Genomic DNA, 19593 nt, shown 5'->3' with positions numbered 1-19593 from the left:
AAGGCCATCATAACACTCTGGAGAAGAGTCCAGCTGTAGTCTGTTTCTATTTGGTGCACCCTCAATTTGGACAAACTGCATCAACCAAAAGGTTATTGGTGGAATAGAATGCTCATTTGTCAGCATTTCGCACACTGGCAGTGGGGGTGCATTTTCACCACCAGGTAGAGACAGAGCATAGTAGAGGACTTTTTTATTCTGACCTGGTACCTTACAACAAACACTCCCTGTGGCATCAAGGTGTAATGTCAGAGGGGCCTTTTCTTCTTAAGAATGTTAACTCCAGTCTCCGTGTACATATGGATTGCAAATGGATCAACTTTGTTGAATGTTGAATGTATCCTGGCATATTATGAAATCTGACATCGCTTTCTTTCATGATGTTTTGTGAGATACATTTCCATAAACATATCATCATCACGTGCTGGCTTCTGAAAGAGAGTACAGCAGGGATTCTTCTTTCGAAAACTATTATACAACACGTGGGTCCATGGTTGCCTTAATTTGCAACCACATTTTTTCGCTGTCACTGGCAACCTCCTTCACTCAGGCTTTCCTTCATCTTCATCATTCCTGGTCAAGTCTTCAGAAGATTGTCTGTCTCCTTCAGCATCACTCAGAAATGATGCATGTCTTTCATCTTCATCATTCCTGGTCAAGGCTTCAGAAGTTTGTCTGTCTCCTTCTTCAACTGATAAATTATCTTCATTCACCAAATCTCTGACATTATTACGATTATTTTTCCAAATAACCCACAGTCAATGACGGTTGCTTTTAAGGTCTTCACCAAAAATTCTAACCATATGTCAGATGAGTAGCATATCCCTTTCTGTAATGTTCACATCCTTCATTGACCTTACTACTGCCTCAATTCAAGCAGCCACTGTCCATAAATCTTTTCTTGTGCTTCTGGTTCCTTTTTTGAACCTCCCCTTCTCATTCCAATTGCCTGCCTCTTAACCTAAAGAAGGGGACAAAATATAGAATAATTTGTCAAAAAAGGTAAGAATAAACTCTTATGCCTGTGTTACATAGTTACAGATTACAAGTTACAGATATAATGACTGGAACGGTTATAATGGCTGATTAATTACCTGTGTTATTTCCTGCATTCCCTATTTGCTGTATACATATTGAAATAAATAGATTTGGCTAAATATTCATGTGTTTATGAACTATCTTGTTCTTTACTGCCAGGATGAGTCAGTTACATTTGTTCCTGTTTTGAAGGATTAACACAATACTAGATACAGTACAAGTGATATTTCTGTTGAAATAATTACAGTATTTATAGCAATAATATAATAGCAATAAGATTGACACTATTGAATTTTCTACCAATAGAAATCCATTAAAAATAGGCTGAGCAAGATTTTTCAAAATAAGCAGGTGTAGTATGACCATAGGGAGACTTTACATGTTTAAAGTGATTTCCGAGGCGCTAGATACAAAAAGAGTGAAGCTAATGAATTTTTCCACAATGATAATGAATAAAAAATAGGCTGAGCCAGCTTTTCAATAATTATTGGGTGTAGTATGTTGATAGGGAGGCCCTAGATGTGTGGAGGGATTTTCGAAGCACTAGGCTCAATAAGAGTGAAACTTTTGAACTTTTTTTCCTATAAAATATATTATAAATAGGCTGAGCCAGCTTTTCCATAATTAACAGTAGTAGTATGTTGATAGGGAGACCCTAGATATGTGGAGTGAATTTGAAAGTGTTAGATTCAATAACAGTGAAGCTATTGAAATTTATCTTTGTATCCACTTTCGGTTTTGCACTTTGTAGACGGTCCCTAGACGCTCGGCTTAAAGGAACACACCAACTTATTGGGAATTTAGCTTATTCACCGTAAACCCCAGAGTAAGACAAGTCGATACATACCCTTCTCATCTCCATGCGTGCTGTAACGCTGTCTGACGGCTCCAGCATTAGCTTAGCCCAGCACAGATCCTGCAGGTAACTAGTTCCAACTAGCCTACTGCTCCGAATTGTGACAAAAGTGACAAAATAACGCCAACATGTTCCTATTTACATGTTGTGATTTGTAGAGTCACAGCGTGTACAAAAAACAACGTAACATGAGACAGCCATCTTCTATCCGTTAACAAACCGGGAACTATATTCACTTATTCCGAGCAGTAGGATTACTGGAACCATTCACCTGCCTGTTCTGTGATGGGCTGATCAGAGATGTCCGCTGGAGACGTCTGACAGCTTTACAGCATGCACGGAGATGAGAAGGGTATGTATCGACTTGTCTAACTCTGGGGGTTACGGTGAATAAGCTAAATGGCCAATAAGTCGGCGTGTTCCTTTAAAGCCGAACGCTCACAGGGATGCATTTTATTCATCCACATATGTAGATGGTTCTTTCGGATGAAAACCGTGTTGTAGCTTGTTGTCTACCTTACTACAGTTAGATAGAGCTGCTGTGTGTGTTAAAATCCACTAAGTAGACAAGGAGAGGACTTAAAAGTTTAACAAGTATTTATTTAAGTAAAATCATAAGAGCATAAACGTTTACACAGGTCCGAGTTGAACAGGCACACGGACTTCTCTCATTAGACTGAATTTTCTGGCTTATACATGAATTCATATATCAGTCTCTAAGAGCATTTTGATTTGTTTGTTAAAAGTTGGAGGAGTACCGTGGTTTAGACTTCGCCTCCCCTGGTTGGTGCACAGACTGGTCCCAGTCTTTTGGCACATGCCCTCTTCATCAGTTGTTAGGCAGACTTTAGCTATGCTGATGGTCAGAAAGAACAATGCGCCACTGTTGTCCGTCACAGATTGAGAAGTAACTTACTTTCATGGTCAAACTGGTATTAACTTCGTTGCTGCACTCTTGATGCTTTCTGACCACCGTCATACAATGCTGCTTTCTGCACGTACAACAGTATCCTTTTCTCATTTTGCATGACTAAGCTGTCACAGTGCTCTTCCACTAAACACACTAAACACACAATACTATTCAACTATAATTTGTATCCTCATACAGCACAGCCAGCTTGACTGATTATTTTTATTTCTTACAGATCCCCCTTTTCACACCTCAGGTGTGAATACTACTAAGTTTAGGATTATATGGCCCTTAAACTGGTAAACAATTGGCCGCACTAGGGGAAGAAGAAGCAAGGTTAATATAGCATAGCATTACATTGGTGATTCACTTCCTTCATTGTCTGAATCAGTCTCATCACCATCCTCCATCCCCAACAGGGGCATGGAGTACGCTGGAGGAGCATCTTTTTGTGGATCTTTTTTGGTCAGAGCCACATCAATCCATCTGTTCACCAGAGTGCGACAACAAGGGATGCAACAGCATCCACAACACACCAATATGCCCAGAAACACTGCCACGGACATAAGCATGGAGAGCACATTGCTTTGTATTTGCCAAAAACGTCCTCCAGCCAACTGGTGATGGGGTTTTCAGCCACACCCGAGTTCTCTGCTAGTTCATTGGCTAGAGAGGTCAACCCCTCCAAGGCTCTAGTGATGCTACCATCTGGGGCAGTATTATTGGGAATAAATGTACAACAAGCATCTCCAAACATGTGGCACACACCCCCTTTTTCTGCCAACAACATGTCTAGTGCCATACGGTTAAACCTCGGCTGTGTGACATTGGGAGCGAACAAAGATGTGTTGTAGGTGTACATACAAAACTTCTTAGGTAGGTGTCCCACATTCATGGTAGAGCTGTTGGATTGTGTGATGCAAGTATAGTTACCAGGGTAGGCGACCACTCCTGGAGGCGGTTGTATGGCACGCACTCTGGGATACAGGAGAGACAGTGTCCTGCAGACATCACTTTCCATGGTCACATCACTGTAAAGACTTAACATACAATTATAACCAATAGGGTCGTCCACCGGTGAGAGTGGGAATGGTACTGTCCCCAAATTAGGTCTTGCTTTAGCACAGATAACACAGTCAGACATTTTATGGTGTTTCCAGTTTCCATCTCCAACCTTTCCTCAATCGTAAAGTCCTCTAGGTTCAAATATTTTACTAATGGCCCTTTAGAGTCTTTCAGGACACCCATACCTGTGTTCATTGCGTCAACCTGGACAGTAATGGATGTGGACAGTGTACTATTACTCCATGGGTCTGTGACTTGAATGATGAACTGTCCTAATGGATCTTTCCCTTCAGCATACAATCCCATAACATAAGTCCCTGTATCCTCTGGTTTTGGATCCTTCAACGTCACATATATAGTATTACATTTCCGTTCCTGGCATCGTCCTTCCTGCTTTCTACCGACACATTTCAGGTCCCTACGTGTTATCGTAAGGTGCATTGTATCACATGGTTCACATCCCACATTTCCCCAATCTGAGACTGTGTTAGCTATGGCACACTTCCAACTGCCACACCACTTGTCTGAGTTGGTCGTGACGCATATGTATATGACTTCCTCTCTCCTGTCTTTGGTGGTGCATGCCACTATGTCGCATAGGGCGACAATAGGGCTGTGCCTATGTTTCCCCTAATAAATGACAATGTGATCTGTCCCTTTGTTCTAGTCACCTGAACCTCCCTTCTTCCTCTGTCATATTTGGTATCTATGAATCAAAATAACAACATAACGAGTATGGCTGTAGATATTAGCATACCTATCCAGACCTTCCATGTGCATCCATAGTAGTATTTTGGTCTAGGTTCACTCCCTTGGCCTGATTGCCTAAGTTTGAACGGGAGTGGCATTGTTGATCAAATCAGTTCTAACTTCCCTCAAATCACGGGAAGGTGTAGGTGCTGGGGCACAATGTGTCAGGTGGTGCCAAGCAGCTCCTGCCTTGCCTTTTACTTGGACAGAGTGTGAGGTAACCTCCCTCACTTCGTACGGTCCAAGCCACCTGGGGTCGGTCCACTTTCTTTTGTGGACTTTCACTCGCACCCAGTCACCTACCTTGACACTGCTCCGGGGCTCCTCTTCTCCCGGGGTCTGTGCTCTGGCGACCTGTTCAGATAAAACTGAAGAAAGACTGGTCAATGCCTTCATGTAGTCATCATATTCTTGTTTACACACATCCAGGGATGGCATATGACCTCCATCCCTGGGTGGGCCTGGCATTTTTCTTCCAGTCAGTAACTCATGAGGAGATAAGTGTGTGTCGGATCCTGGGGAACTGCGCATAGACATAAGAGCTAACGGCAGTGCTTCTACCCATGTTAGTTTTGTACCTTCACACACTTTAGCGATTTTTCTTTTCAGTGTCTGGTTGGCCCTCTCCACTAATCCCTGTGATTGTGGATGATAAACTGACCCATATCTGTGTCTGATCCCTAATGCCTCTTCTACTTTCTGTAGATGTTTTTTAGCAAAATGAGATCCATTGTCTGATCTGATTGTGCGTAGTACGCCATATCTGGGTACTAGTTAATTTTTCAGCCATTTTACAACTGTCTGTGCTGTTTCATCTTTACTTGGTATCGCTTCAACCCATTTTGGGAATCTGTCTACCATTACAAGGAGATACCTTTTTCCCCCTACTCTGTTCTCTGGCCCCATATCTGTGAAATCTATGGTGATGTCTTGAAAGGGGGCTGTAGGCACAGGGAATTTTCCTGCTGGTGCCTTGAATGGTTTCTTGTTACTGTGTTTGTTGCATGTGTCACATTCTTCCACACAGTTGGTGATGATGTCTGACATCCATGGGTGCCACCATAGTTCTTTCATGTTTGTCAGGGTTCTTCTGGTTCCCTCATGGGTGGGGCCGTGCATGGTTGGGAACAATAGTCGACATAGCTTTGCCGGAGCCACTATGTGTCCAGTGTGTGACCTCCAAATGCCGTCTTTATCCTTGCATGCTCCTTTTCTCTGCCATTCTGAATGTTCATATGGTCCAGCCTCTTCTTGGATGTCTTTTATGTTTTCTTTGGTTAGTTCTGTTGGTCCTCCCTCTGGTTGCAGTGTCATTTGTCTGGGAGTGTACCCTCCAACTTCTTTGGCTCTTTGGTCTGCTGCTTCATTTCCTTTTGCCACTCTTGTGTCTGCTTTGTCATGTCCTTTGCACTTAATTATTGCCACTGCTGCTGGCGCTTTTACTGCTTCCAGTAGGGTTACCAGTTGATCCTTGTGCTTGACAGGAGTCTTGCTGGTGGTCAGGAAATTCCTCTTCTGCCATTGTGGTCCATCTATATGCACCGCTCCATGTGCGTATGCTGAGTCTGTGTAGATATTGACCCTTTTCCCTTTTGACCACTGCAGTGATTTTGTGAGTGCCAATATTTCAGCCATTTGTGCTGATGCAGGTTGTGGTATTATTCCTGAGTCCACTTCGGTGTGTGTACCGTCTGCGTGTTGTTCCATCACCGCATAAGCAGCCACATTTCCATTTTCTCCTTTGTAGCAGCATCCATCTGTGTACAGCCAATGTTGTGCATCTGGCAGAGGTTCATTTTTCAGGTCTGGCCTGAGTTTCAGTTCTTGTGCTGCCACTTCTTCACAGCTGTGGGGTTTTCCGTGTCCCATTTTGTCTGCCAAATTGATGGCTGAGGTTACAAAAGTGATGTGGGGTTGGCTCAGCTCCTTCTGTATTTTCAGTTTTTGTTCAGTACTGAACGTGAATGCATTGCTCTGCAGGAATGCGGTCACTCCGTGGTCCGTGTGGATCTGCAATGGGTGATGCATGACCAGGTGGGTAGTTTTTTGGACAGCTTTCGATAGTGCCGCCAGATGTTGAGCACAGGATGTTTGTCCTTGTTCAATAGTGTCCAATTTTGAGCTGTGGTAGGTTAGCACTAACCTGTCTCCCGCTTTTTTCTGGAAAAGAGCGGCATGAACATGTCCATTCTTGACAGAAACATCAAGATGAAATGGAATGGTGTAGTCAGGTGCAGCCAATATGGTGGCCTGGGAGAGTGCTTCCTTAGTGAGGGAGAAGGCAGTTTCAGCTTCAGGAGACCATTGGAGGAGAGCATTTAGGTTTCTGTTTCCAGCTTCAGCCACTAGGTCTCTGAGTGGTTGGATGATGAGGGTGTAATCAGGGATATAGTTTCTGCTGTATCCCGTCAAACCAAGGAAAGACCACATGTCCTGCACTGTTTCTGGACGAGGATGCTGGAGAATGGATTCTCGATGTTGGCTGGATAGGGTTTGACCTGTGGCAGAGACTTCTCTTCCCAGGAAGGCAACCTTCCTTCTGCAACACTGGACTTTTTCCTTCTTGACCTTATAACCTTTGGATGCAAGAAATGACAGGATGGTTCCTGTAGCTTGCAGGCAGAGCTCAGCGGAGGGTGCACCAAGGAGAATGTCATCCACATATTGGAGCAGGATGACGTCTTCTGACAGAGAGAGTTGGGTTAGGTGCTCTCTGAGCACGTCATTGAATATGCCAGGAGAGTCTCTGTAGCCTTGGGGCATTCTGGTGTAGGTGTATTGGGTGCCACAGAAGGTCAAAGAAAATATGTGTTGAGAGTCATGGTGGAGTGGGATGCAGAAGAAGGCATTGGCCAGGTCAATGACAGTGAAAAAACTGTGCGAATGATGTATGTTCTGTAGAGCCAAGTATGGGTCTGGAACAGGCCGAACATCTGGCACCGTGGCTTGGTTGATGGGTCTGATGTCCTGCACCATTCTCCATCCTTTTCCAGGTCCTTTTGTCACAGGAAACAGAGGTGTGTTCCAGTCACTCCAGGTGGGGACTAGAACTCCAGAGTCCAAGAGCCCAGTGATAGAAGGAGAGATGCCCTCAGTTTGGTCTTGGGAGAGTCTGTATTGTGGTTTCCAGATGACCTCACTGGGTTCTTTCAATGTGATAGGAATGGACGAGGTATCTACCAGCCCCACATCATGCGGACCAGTTGTCCATAGGGCAACAGGAACAGTGGCCAGTAGTCTGTCTGTGTCAGGATGATCTGTCATCTCCCGGCCATGGTGTCTTGCTAGTTCTTTCCTTTCAGGATGAGTTGTTTCTGTGGTAGGGGTGGAAATACACAACATATCTTCTTCTTTAGCCTTCCATATCCGTGGCAACGAGGTTTCCTCCCACGTTAATGTCAGGGTTCTTTTGACCATTGGTCCCAATGATCTGGCTTCATAGGCGTATCCTATGGCTAGGGTGATATGTGGAGCCGAGTCAGTACCTAGTTGATACCACGGTTGGATGTGTTCAGTAAGGTCAACTGCAGCTGCAACTCCTTCTTTGCCAATGAACATGGAAGTGGTGGAGATGGTGGGAGTGAGGAGTGCCATGTTTGCCTCCCAATCGTCATCGTAGCAATCATCTGGATTGATTGTGTAGTTGTGAGTGCAATGGAGGTCATCCAATGGTCCTTTGTATGGATGTAGTGTGGAGATCCATTTTCTCCATTGCATAAACTGGTACTGTATAGCAGGTGTTTGTGGGAGAGTGCCATCTAGTCTGAGCCAATAGACTGTGGTGATAGGTTCCTCCGGTGGCAATGGGGCTGGGGCCATATGGAGAATTCTGCAGGCTGGAGTGAGAGGGGGAGGTGTGGAGGCGACATGCACACCCTCTTCATTGCAGTAGATGGTGATGCCAAGCTTGCAGAGGAGATCTCTTCCCAGTAAATTGACTGGACATTCTGGTGCATACAAGAACTGATGAGTGGTGCAATTAGTTCTCCAAGTGACAGGGACAGGCGTGGTATAGAATTGTTTCTGTGGCGTTCCCGAGACTCCAACCACCACAGTGCTGTCATATGATAAGGGAAGCTGAGTTGTGATACAGGAATATGTAGCCCCAGAGTCAGTCAACATTAAGTGTTTCCTTCCATTGACGGTGCATTCAACGAGTGGCTCTTTTAGGGGTGAATATTAGGGCTTTGACTTTTGCCCAAAAATCATATTCGAAGTTCGTTTGTTTATTAATATTAATATTCGAATATATTTGAATATTTATAAAAAATATTTTTACCATTAAATGCCTTCAGTAAGACCTATATTGGTATCAAACTTACGTTGTATATGTTCTGTCCACCAGAGGGCAGTGTATGTATGTCAATGGGCAGGCAATTATGTTTTCAGAAGAAAAACACACCACACACAATTTTTTTTTATTATAAGTCAGACCGTGGTTTAAACACAAACAGTATGCTTTCGACAGGTTTTATCCACTGTTATCAAAAATAAATAAAAATAAGACCGTCAGGCTAAGTAGGCCTTATTTGGTAGACCTATTCAAAACAAGCACATCCTACCAGCCATTATGGCCCATTAACAGATTGTTTCGCTCACATATTCTAACAGCCAGCCATTACTGACACATTGTTTCGCGATCTGACAGCAATTACCAAGAACAAGGCACTTTGAGATGTAAATCGAACACTCTGGATGCATTCCCCTCCCCAATCCCCATCAATCATGTAGATTAGAACACTTCCAGATGCAGGGCTATATCCCCAACAATCAAAACATGTAGCCTAGGCTAAATTAGAACTCGCCATTATGGGCTATCTGGCTGGCTGCAGTTTATCTGGCTGCAGACTTTTTTAGGTTGTTCGCCAAAAAGACAAGGTGATTCACATTTTCTGGCTCTAGAGAAGAGCGTTGCTTTGTGACTATGTTCCCCGCGGTGGAAAACACTCGTTCCGCCCTCACGGATGTCCCGCATATTGCCAGGTAGCCGCGTGCCAGCTGGGCGAGATGGGGGTACTTGGGGCTTCTCTCCTTCCACCAGGACAGCGGGTTGACACGGGTGGGGGCTCACTGTCGTAGGCCATCATCTCTCTTTGGAGCACATCTTCATTCGGTCTGACTTAAAATAAATTTGTTTTTGTTAATGTGTTGTTTAGGCTACGTTTTTTTTATGATCAATTTTTTATTATTTTTATATTTTAACATACAACATACAGAACAAACGAATGCACTCGAAAGGCTAAGTTTTATAATGCACTTTTTATATTTCCAGTGTAGGGCTATATAGCGAGTTTGAGTTGTTATGAAATGCACTCGATAATTTAAACGTTTTTGTATTATTTATTATTGATAATATCATCATTATTACCTCCTGTCAAGTTTTGGCAGTACACATCCCCAAAGAAGTCCCCCATCGTGCTAAGAGCATTCTTTTCCTTGTGCTGCTGTAGCTCCATAGTCGTGGCGTTCTTATCTTGGCCTTCCTCTTCGCCTGTCTCCTCGCTGAGCTCTGCAAGCTCCCTCTGAACCTTATCTCTCACTGCCTGCCGCGACTCTTGGTCCAAATGAACCAGCCGGTGAAAACGCGGGTCGAGGTAGCTGGCTGTGTTCAGTAGCAAGAATGCAATAGCATTTTGATTTGTTTGTTAAAAGTTGGAGGAGTACCGTGGTTTAGACTTCGCCTCCCCTGGTTGGTGCACAGACTGGTCCCAGTCTTTTGGCACATGCCCTCTTCATCAGTTGTTAGGCAGACTTTAGCTATGCTGATTGATGGTCAGAGAGAACAATGCGCCGCTGTTGCCTGTCACAGGTTGAGGAGTAACTTATTTTCATGGTCAAACTGATATCAAACTGATATTAACTTCATTGCTGCACTCTTGTTGCTCTCTGACCACCGTCATACAGTGCTGCTTTCTGCACATACAACAGTATCCTTTTCTCATTTTGCCTGACTAAGCTGTCACAGTGCTCTTCCACTAAACACACAATACTATTCAACTAGAATTTGTATCCTCATAAAGCATAGCCAGCTTGACTGATTATTTTTATTTCTTACATCAGAAATGTAGAGAATTACAAAATTGCGTCTGGGCTCCAATTATTCAATACTTCAATGATATTCTCTCCCTCGTCCACCTAGTTACGCCCCACTCCACCCCCCACTAGAGCACAGCAGCCAGACCTAAAGACAGAATGAGAATGGACGACGTGTTGGAAGTCAAATATCCAAAAACATTCAGCGTTCACCGAGAGCTGAAACACTTGTCAATATCCAGCACAGACTTGAATCAAGATTGCAGTGTCTATAATTAAAGTAAGTAAGTTTGGTGATTTTAACTTAATAATTATCCAGCATCGACATGACTGCTACTATTCACAGACTGCGTGTTTAAATCTCATAGTATTTCCCCTGAAGTAAATTACGTTTGCATCCTACAGGTTCTAAGTCTGGCAAGCCATACACCCATCCCCTCACATATTCAGCCTTCACTCCATGGCTTGGTGAGGCTGTCAGAATTAATGATCTTGTCCCAAAGACTGAGATTCTGAAAGGGTTGTCTCCAAAGGACCAAGCAACAACTTCAGGGACTGCCTCTGCCATAGATGAAGACACCATATTACGAGTACTGGATTCCAGACCAGTGAGTAAATAGCATTCTTTTTATTTAGGCTACAAGTACATGTTTAAGAAAATACTTGTGGAATGTATGTAATGCAGGCCCAACAGCATCGATTCAGTAGTTCTCAAACCTTTTCTGCCTGGCTCCTATTTTGAAGGTTATCAAACCCACAACCTTTTTAATGTTGATAATTCAACATTTCCAGTTTTCTTGTAAATGGTGTGATTATACTGTATATGTTTATGCAAGGTTAGGTTTATCTGTTTTGTTGGTACTTTGCATATTCAGATTGAACTCATTGCGTTTAAGCAACAGGTCACCAACGTGCAAATTTCATCAAAAATGTTTTTATTCATGTAAAACAAACTGTGACTGTCCCCCTATGTACAGGAAATGCCTAGCCAGTAGGCTACTTTTATAAACGGCAGTTTAAAAAACTGTGTTTTTAGTAACTGTTTAGTAACTGTTCTCAAAAATCATAGACTCCGTAATTGTCCTTGATTAATCTGTGGTAAGTGGTGCAAATAAGCAGAACACCATATTATTTTTAGAGATTACAAATGCACAAATTATAATTCACGAATCCAAATTGTCTTTTCTTTATCCCAAACTGATGCATTCAGCTGAACTGGTATGTGAAGACGATTTTGCAGGAGATGCATCCTGGGATATTTTGTGTGATGGTGATTTTGCAGCTGAAGAAACAGGTGATGCCCCATGTAATATTATGAGTGCAGGACACTGTAGGCTTGGATTATTATTAAATACAGTTAACACCTATGTGTTTCGGTTTTCATGTTTTTATTATTATAATTATTGTTATTCTTAATGGATACTCGGTTACCTTCAGTTGCCAATAGAAAGTTGTATTTTTCTTGTTGTACAACATTTTTCACGTGTTTCAGAAGATCATCCTTGGTGCAGTTTTGACTGTATTGGGGTTCCACATCTGGAACATATGGGTGGTAGATCGGGCGTCTTAGACACACAGGTAGAGGTTTACACTTGGGCTGGGGTGACACCTACAACGTTCCCCAAAAATTCCAAATAAATTATATGCAGTGTATTGATACTGTAGGAAAAGATGCGACCGATTCTACTCTGGCTCAAAAGGCCAGAGTCTTTTTGACTCCACCGGTCACTTCTCAAAGTTTCCCCTTTAATTATTGTGTTCGTTGAAAGGCAGACCAGGAAATGAATACTCAGGATTCTTTCAGTAAAACTATAACAATCTTTAGTAAAATGATATTTCATATGCATATGGATCAGCCGCTCCTTCAAGACTTTCTCACCCTAGCCACCAACAATGTCTCTCCGGGTCTGACACCGGACCTTCCTTTTCCCTATTCTTTTATTCATCTTCAGGTCCCTCCTCTTGCCATTGCGTCTGGGCCGCCAATCAGTTGGATATTACTCAGACTTTCTGTCTCCGAGAAGATAGCGAAGTTACGCGCTATCCTTCTTCTCTCGTGGCCTAAAGATTGTCTGTTACTTTAAGATATTTCATTAGTTGCATTCCGTTCCAAATGTTTATCAAACAAATCAGGAGCACTTTTGCTCCACTAAATTTGAACACATCTTATCTTACACATGCCAGACAGGAGGAGACAGCGAGGCCATCCCAGGCTACAGGACATTCTTATTCTAAACCCAATATATTTCTACAATACTTAGCTTCTCATGTATGTCAACCCTTCCACAATGGATGAACTATAAGTTGCTTTACATAATTTAATGTATACTACTGTACAACTTTTATAGTATGTCCTCTTGTCTTGCAGGTTGATGGTGTGCTGGATAGCACCAAACCACCTGACAAGGTGGTGGGTGTTCTGGGGGGACGCAACGTAACTAGATGAGATTTCAAGACTCTCGGATTTCCGGAACTGTTGGAGTTCACAGTATGGATTGCTTACAGAATGGATTTTTACACTGAACTCAGTTGACATTAATCTTTAATTCTATCTGTTTTTGTAGATTGCCAATTGTTGCCTGCAGCTCATTTGAGAAATTGCCAGGGACAAGGTCTGCAAAACTATTTAGATATTGCACATTGAGTTGGAAATGTTTTCCCTTTGGTTTTCTGTTAATACATTGTGTTTCAATAACTTTCCAGGGAAAGGACGTGTATGCCGAGGATGCCTTTGTGGTGTCAACTTGGCATGCCCTCTTCAGGAAGACGCGATGCAGAGTCTCCCTGTAAGTGCCCATTTTCCCTGTATAGCGCTGCCCTGGATAGCTATGTATGTATACAATTAATTTGTGTTTAACTCACACCAGTCTTTGTCGCCAACAAGGACAGGATTATATTTGTTTTGAATTTGCACAACTCTACAAATGCTAAGGCATCTTTTGATTCAGGCATATTAATAATTGTCACCGAGCTGAGAGTAATGCGCTAAAATACAGACTTGTATAGACCTTTTTCTTCTTTTCTCAATCACCTACAGCATGACGCAGGATCCAAAGATTTCTCCTCCTTTTCCCTGTGTGGAAACCGGGGCAGTGGTTCTTAAGTGTAAGTCTATAAATTCAGCATTACAAATATAAATTGAAGTAGAGCCAACTATGCAGAAAAGATATGTGACTTGCCATCGGCCCTCCTATACACCATGTAAGGCAGTGGTTCTCGAAGTGTGGGGTGGGTGGGGCCCCACTACTGGGGAATAGAGACATGACAGGTGGGGCGCGATGAACAGGAGGAAATACTTTTTTTGTGCTTATATTCAAAACAAAATAGCCACACACAAACATAGGAGTCATAAACAGATTAAAATAACATCTGATCCAGCAGACCGAGACGGGAAGTGGAACCAAAATGCAAATTATTTTAACATTACCATTTTGCTGGGTGTATGGGGTCAGGTAGTGCTTGAAAAAGAAAAGGTTCCAAGCTAATAGGAATACTTGAAATTGATGGTGGTGGTCAATATTCATGAAAAAGGACAAGTTTGTGAAGGGCAATACAGATTTTGATAATGAACAACTACAAACGTTACACACTGGGGCTTTAATGTTACATGTGTTGTAAACTATCATCCTCACTGTAGAAGATTTTAGTGTTAGATGTGTGATCTTGTAAATATACATTAAGCTGAGAGCGTTAGCAGTAATGTTACAGTACGGTAATGTATGTAATGTTATTACATATTAACGGTGCTGTTTCTGTTCTGATCAGACTTATATAATCGTTAGGGACAGACAAGGCCACGAGGTCCCTGATTCAGTGGTGGATGCTGAACGCCTGCAGCTTTATCGTGAAGCGGAATGCTGCCCTGCATTGTGTACGAGTACGTTAATGTATATCATATCTTGCTATCGTTATATATTATACTGTGGACCTATATTTTACATTGCTAGCTATATACAAATTGCATTTTCATTAGGGCGTACGTTGAAAGTCAAGGGGTGCAGGCAAGAGTTACCCCCATTGTCTTAAAAAAGAAATGGGAAAATCTAAAGCAAAAAAACAAGGTTGGTTAACTGTCAGAATCATTGTGAGTTAATCAGCCCTAAGGATGTGAACATTTAATTTTAGTTGATGATTGATCTTAAATTGGAGTGTTTTCTGTTGTCTGCTGTCCTTCCTCCGTAGGATCTGAAGTGACCCGGAACTGGGGTCAGAGGGGGGTGAGGCAACCACTGCGTCCTGGAAATGGTATCCTTTGATGAATGACGCAATTGGTGACAGGCCGTCGGCAACGCTGCCTGTCCTCATTGCCTCATCATGCCAGGACGTGGCGGTTGTGGAACCCCCCTCGTTGGTGACCCCAGAAAGAGACCTAGCCACGGCTTCCGCGGCATCCACTCCAAAACGGAGGCGGGTGGATGTTGCGGAGGCCATGAAAGAGTTACAAGAGAAGGAGCTGTTTTACGAACAGGAGATTATGAAGATGGAGGCGAAGGCAAGAGAGAGAGAGGAAGCCAGAGATGAGAGAGAGAAGAGTCGGCACCGCAAGGCTGTGCAGAGGGACGAACGCCATTTTAAGGAGATGAGAGGAGAGACAATGAGATGAGGGAGAGGAGAGGAGAGGCGAGACAGGGAGGTAGGCATGAGGGAGGAGTGCTTCCTATCGGTTATTATCATCAGTTATTCCTATTAATAAATTAAAAAAACTATCTGATCTGTCTGCTATTAAAGGAATACGCCACCATTTGTTGAAATAGGGTTATTCACCGTACCCTCTATATTTATATAGGTGGGCAAATGCATTTTTGTCTCAGTGCATGCATTGTCTCAGTCCGGCAATGCCGCAGTTAGCTTAGCGTAGTGAATGGAATCCTTTGTTGCCGGTTAGCATGTTGTGAGTAAAAGTGAGCCAACAACAACAAAAAACAACCTAATTACTTCTTGTGGCCTGCATATTCACAATGAGTACAAATAGTAATGCAGATTAAGACTAGACAATTTCCTAGGCAGATATTAATTTGGGACTATATTTGGTGGAAGCACAGCCGAAGCACTGCTACTTTGGCGCAGAGATATCACACAGCAACTATGTGTGAGTACAGGTCTATTATGGATCGATCTATCCTGTAAAATAACCAAGAGTCATGTTTACAATAATCACTTACTCTGTGGACAGCTGTTTTTATTTGCTCCATTTGGCGTTTTTCCCAGTTGACTTTATCGCACCGAAAAAAAAGTCGAGGACTGCAGGATGGATGTATGGACAGAATCATCTGTAGCTGTGACACAACTGCGGGCACGCTCATCTTGATCTGACACGTTGAGCCTGGTCATCAATGGCAGTACCTTGTCCCACTCGCCAAAGCACAGACACCCTATTTCAGTGTGAGCCGCAAGGTCTGCGGTACATTGCCGTTGCAAATACCCCATTGAGTAAAAGGGCCAAAACTGGTCTACATTGATATAGCACCCCCTAATGGCCGATCTTCGCCACATTTGGTACAGAGCCTCAGAGCGGCATGCCGAATGAGCATCACAAGTTTCGTGTCGATAGTAATTACTACGGCAGAGAAACTGCGAACACAAATGTCCCATTTGCATGCATTGAGTTATTGGCCAAAACACATAATCGTTGATTATAGCGCCCCCTAATGGCCGATCTTCGCCAAATGTGGTACAGAGCAATCTCAAGTTTTTTGCTGATAGCATTTAATTTGGCTGAGATATAATAAAGTTTGTGTTTCGTAGCTAGCTACGAAATTTAGTTTGGTGGTAAATTGTGCATAGTTTAACGTAGAAAAATTCTTTTGATAACTTTTAGTCAGGTTTATCTGGAGATGCTACGTAGCAGGTTTTGTGCAGATCGGTCGCACGGCCTAGGAAGAGCTCGAAAAAGTTGGTTTTACACATGCGCGATATTGCGAAAAAACTTCTTCGCGGAAATGGCCGTGGCCTATATCATCAGATTCAGCTTGATTCAAGGAACACGTGGATGTAAGGTTTTCTAATGTGTGATGTGTAATGTGGGAATTATGTACTGTAATGACCAGAAAGACACTGATGGCTAAACTTCAAAGTGAATAAGTGAACATGAAAGACAAACTTAAAACAAAATTACAACAAGTGCAGTCAGTCTGCACAACTGCTGATATATGGACAGCTTTTTTTGGATGACATGCCACTGGATCGAAGAAGTGGAGCTGGAGAGGAAATCGGCAGCTCTTGCCTGTGTCAGAATTAAAGGCAGACACACATTTGATGTCATTGCTGCACACCACATACAACATTGAACATAAAGTAACAGCAACAGTGACAGACAATGGTAGCAATTTTGTAAAAGCCTTCAAAGAATTCTCTGCAAATGAAGATGATGATGATGATGATGATGAAGTCACTTTTGAAGATGTTAACACCATTCTCTCAGAGGAAACAGATGATGAACATGTACACCTTTTTCTTCCGCCACATCAAAGGTGTGCTTCAAAGGGACAAGCAAGACCCTTGACTGCCTTAATGAGTTTCCAAAGGGGAGGAGGCTGTTTCTTAAATATAACACCATCTTAACCCTCGAGTGCACCTGTTGAACGGCTCTTCAGTCATGGCGGCAACATCTTGACCCCCCCGAGGAACCGCTTGACAGATGAACATTTTGAAAAAGTGCTCCTGTTGCAATACAACAGAAAACTTGTTTCTGTGGCCTTTGATTAATGTGCTTTGAAAAATTAATTGTGTTGAGGAAATAATTTATTAAAAAAAATGCTAATATATTGAAAAAAGAACATGTTCACTTTTTGGACTGTTCTAAGATATGTTTACACTTATTTTGAGATTTTGAAAGATATGTTGTGGATATGTTATGAGAAATGTTCAGAGAGAGAAATATGAGATAAGATAGAAAAATGTTTTGGGAATGTTTTTAGTTTTAAACATTCAATATGATGTGAGATAGAGTTAAACAGATTGATAGGATATGTACTAAGAAACAGATATGTTCAGAGTAAAGAAAGTACTTAGTAATAAATATAACGTTTTTAGTTAATAATGTTAGTTCACAGAAATGCTTTAATGAGAGCAAAAAGATTTCTTAGATGTAATAAAATAATAAAGAGAAAAATAAAATGAGAATTCATTGATCAATTCTGTGGCCGTGTCTTTTACTTAAGGTGCATATTTATTGAAGTGATCTAAGAGTAAACCTAAAGTAATCAGATTACGTTACATGTTTTGGGTAATCCAACTGATTATGTTACTGATTACAAAAATTGCCATGTAATTTGTAGTCAGTAATGGAATACATTTCAAAGTAATCTGACCCAACCCTGGTGGTATCTTAGACTGCGGTTAGATTTTTGTAGTATGTAGTTCGGGACTACAAATACTAAAATCTATCTGCTTGTTCAGGTACACATTCAGCCAGCTGGAACAGAAGAACACACCAGAATAGGCCTGTTTAGTAAGCTGTATGTGAAGGCCACATTCCTACGCTTATAAAATGCAATTCAATGTGGAAGTAATCTAAGTATTCAGAATATGTTACTCAGATTGAGTAACGTAACGGAATACGTTACAAATTACATTTTTGGGCATGTATTATGTATTCTGTAACTGAATACGTTTTGAAAGTATCCTCCCAACACTGATAGTACATGTGGCTAAAACTGTTGCCCATATACTCTAGCTGCCCGTTTCAGGCAAGCCAACATGGGCTTAGCAGATAACGGTGGTACTGCACCCCATGGCCCAGAAAGACTTTTCACATAGACATTGCATGGCGAAAGAAACGTCTATATTTAAGCGGATAATTTGTTTCGGGATATATAAACCTACCAGCCCGAACACTGAAGGGGTTCTTGTTTAAAACGTTACGTTTTTAACATTTTTAACATTCACTAGAAGCGAATCTAGAATTATTAAATTTGAAATGATGAACGCCGCACAATGGACGAAACGGGCGAACGGAGGACCCACCGGGACTCCGCGCCATCACATGACTGTTCTCCGAGCTCATGTAGCTAGCTGTAATAATGGATATAGCTAATGGTTGTAATTCACCATGTGTTCTATTAATACGTCCATGCTATTATCTTATGAAGTTATGATACATCCGAGGGATGTATGTATGTTGTAAAGCCTGTTACGTGGATGTAACGTCATTAGCGTTTCCCAATCTGGCGGGGCTATCGGCTAGCTAGCTAGTTGCTAACATCAGGGTTAGCTAGCATGGCTGTATTAAGATCATGCCTACATAACGTTACTACAAACATAGTGATTACATCGCCTTGGTTCTCTCTTATGATACATCCGAGGGCTGTATGCTGTAAAGCTTGTAACGTGGATGAGAGATGAAGCCATGGATGAGCTCTGTTCACCATACTGCAGGCTAACTGCTAGCGCTAGCTAGTAGCTAGCTAGTAGCACGACATAATGATTAAATCTCCTTGGTTGTCTAGCTAAATACATCTATCGTTTATTTAGCTAAGCATGTAAACAATCGGTAACAACGAAAACACAATTTTTAACGTGAATATTTTAGACAATGAAAACGGCGAGTTCATGAGTTCGCCACTTGTAAGAGCCACGAGAGATAAGCTCATGAACAAGCATGTTGCTACCGGTTGCTACGACAACACAAACAAATTGTTGCTAGTGCGCGTGTCCATCGTGACGTCATGGGCCAAGAATGCGGAAGAGCCGAGCTCCATGTTGTCTTAATGCGCTTTTGAGCACTCTCATTGGAACGTACGGGGCTTCCCGCAGAACACTGTATCCAGTTATCTTAATACATCCATGGTTTCAGGCTGGTGTGACATCACTAAGTCACAGACAAGCACTTGACACAGAGCACTGGAAGTTAGACTGTGTATTTTGACGTTTCTTACCAAAAAATTATTTCAGTCATTTCAAGATTGGTTGAAATTATCCTTCAAACCTTTCTCATACGTTT

The 19593-nt window shown here is 42.3% G+C and overlaps 1 long non-coding RNA gene across 2 annotated transcripts in view; it reads left to right on the top strand.

Moving 5' to 3' along the window:
• The window catches only part of LOC120555851, a 36842-nt gene that overhangs the window by 16344 nt on the left and 905 nt on the right, over positions 1-19593 (top strand). Inside the window, exons 3-11 of one of the 2 annotated variants that reach the window (XR_005638764.1) lie at positions 10759-10932; positions 11058-11260; positions 11863-11946; positions 12145-12230; positions 13021-13264; positions 13356-13438; positions 13690-13757; positions 14418-14529; positions 14835-15285. This is a non-coding gene — a long non-coding RNA (uncharacterized LOC120555851). The remainder of the gene's footprint in view (positions 1-10758; positions 10933-11057; positions 11261-11862; positions 11947-12144; positions 12231-13020; positions 13265-13355; positions 13439-13689; positions 13758-14417; positions 14530-14834; positions 15286-19593) is intronic. The other variant, XR_005638765.1, reaches the window with a different exon arrangement.

This window comes from Perca fluviatilis, chromosome 3 (assembly GCF_010015445.1).
Source record: "Perca fluviatilis chromosome 3, GENO_Pfluv_1.0, whole genome shotgun sequence".
Taxonomy (NCBI): Eukaryota; Metazoa; Chordata; class Actinopteri; order Perciformes; family Percidae; genus Perca; species Perca fluviatilis.
This window is presented reverse-complemented; position numbering and strand designations above follow the sequence as displayed.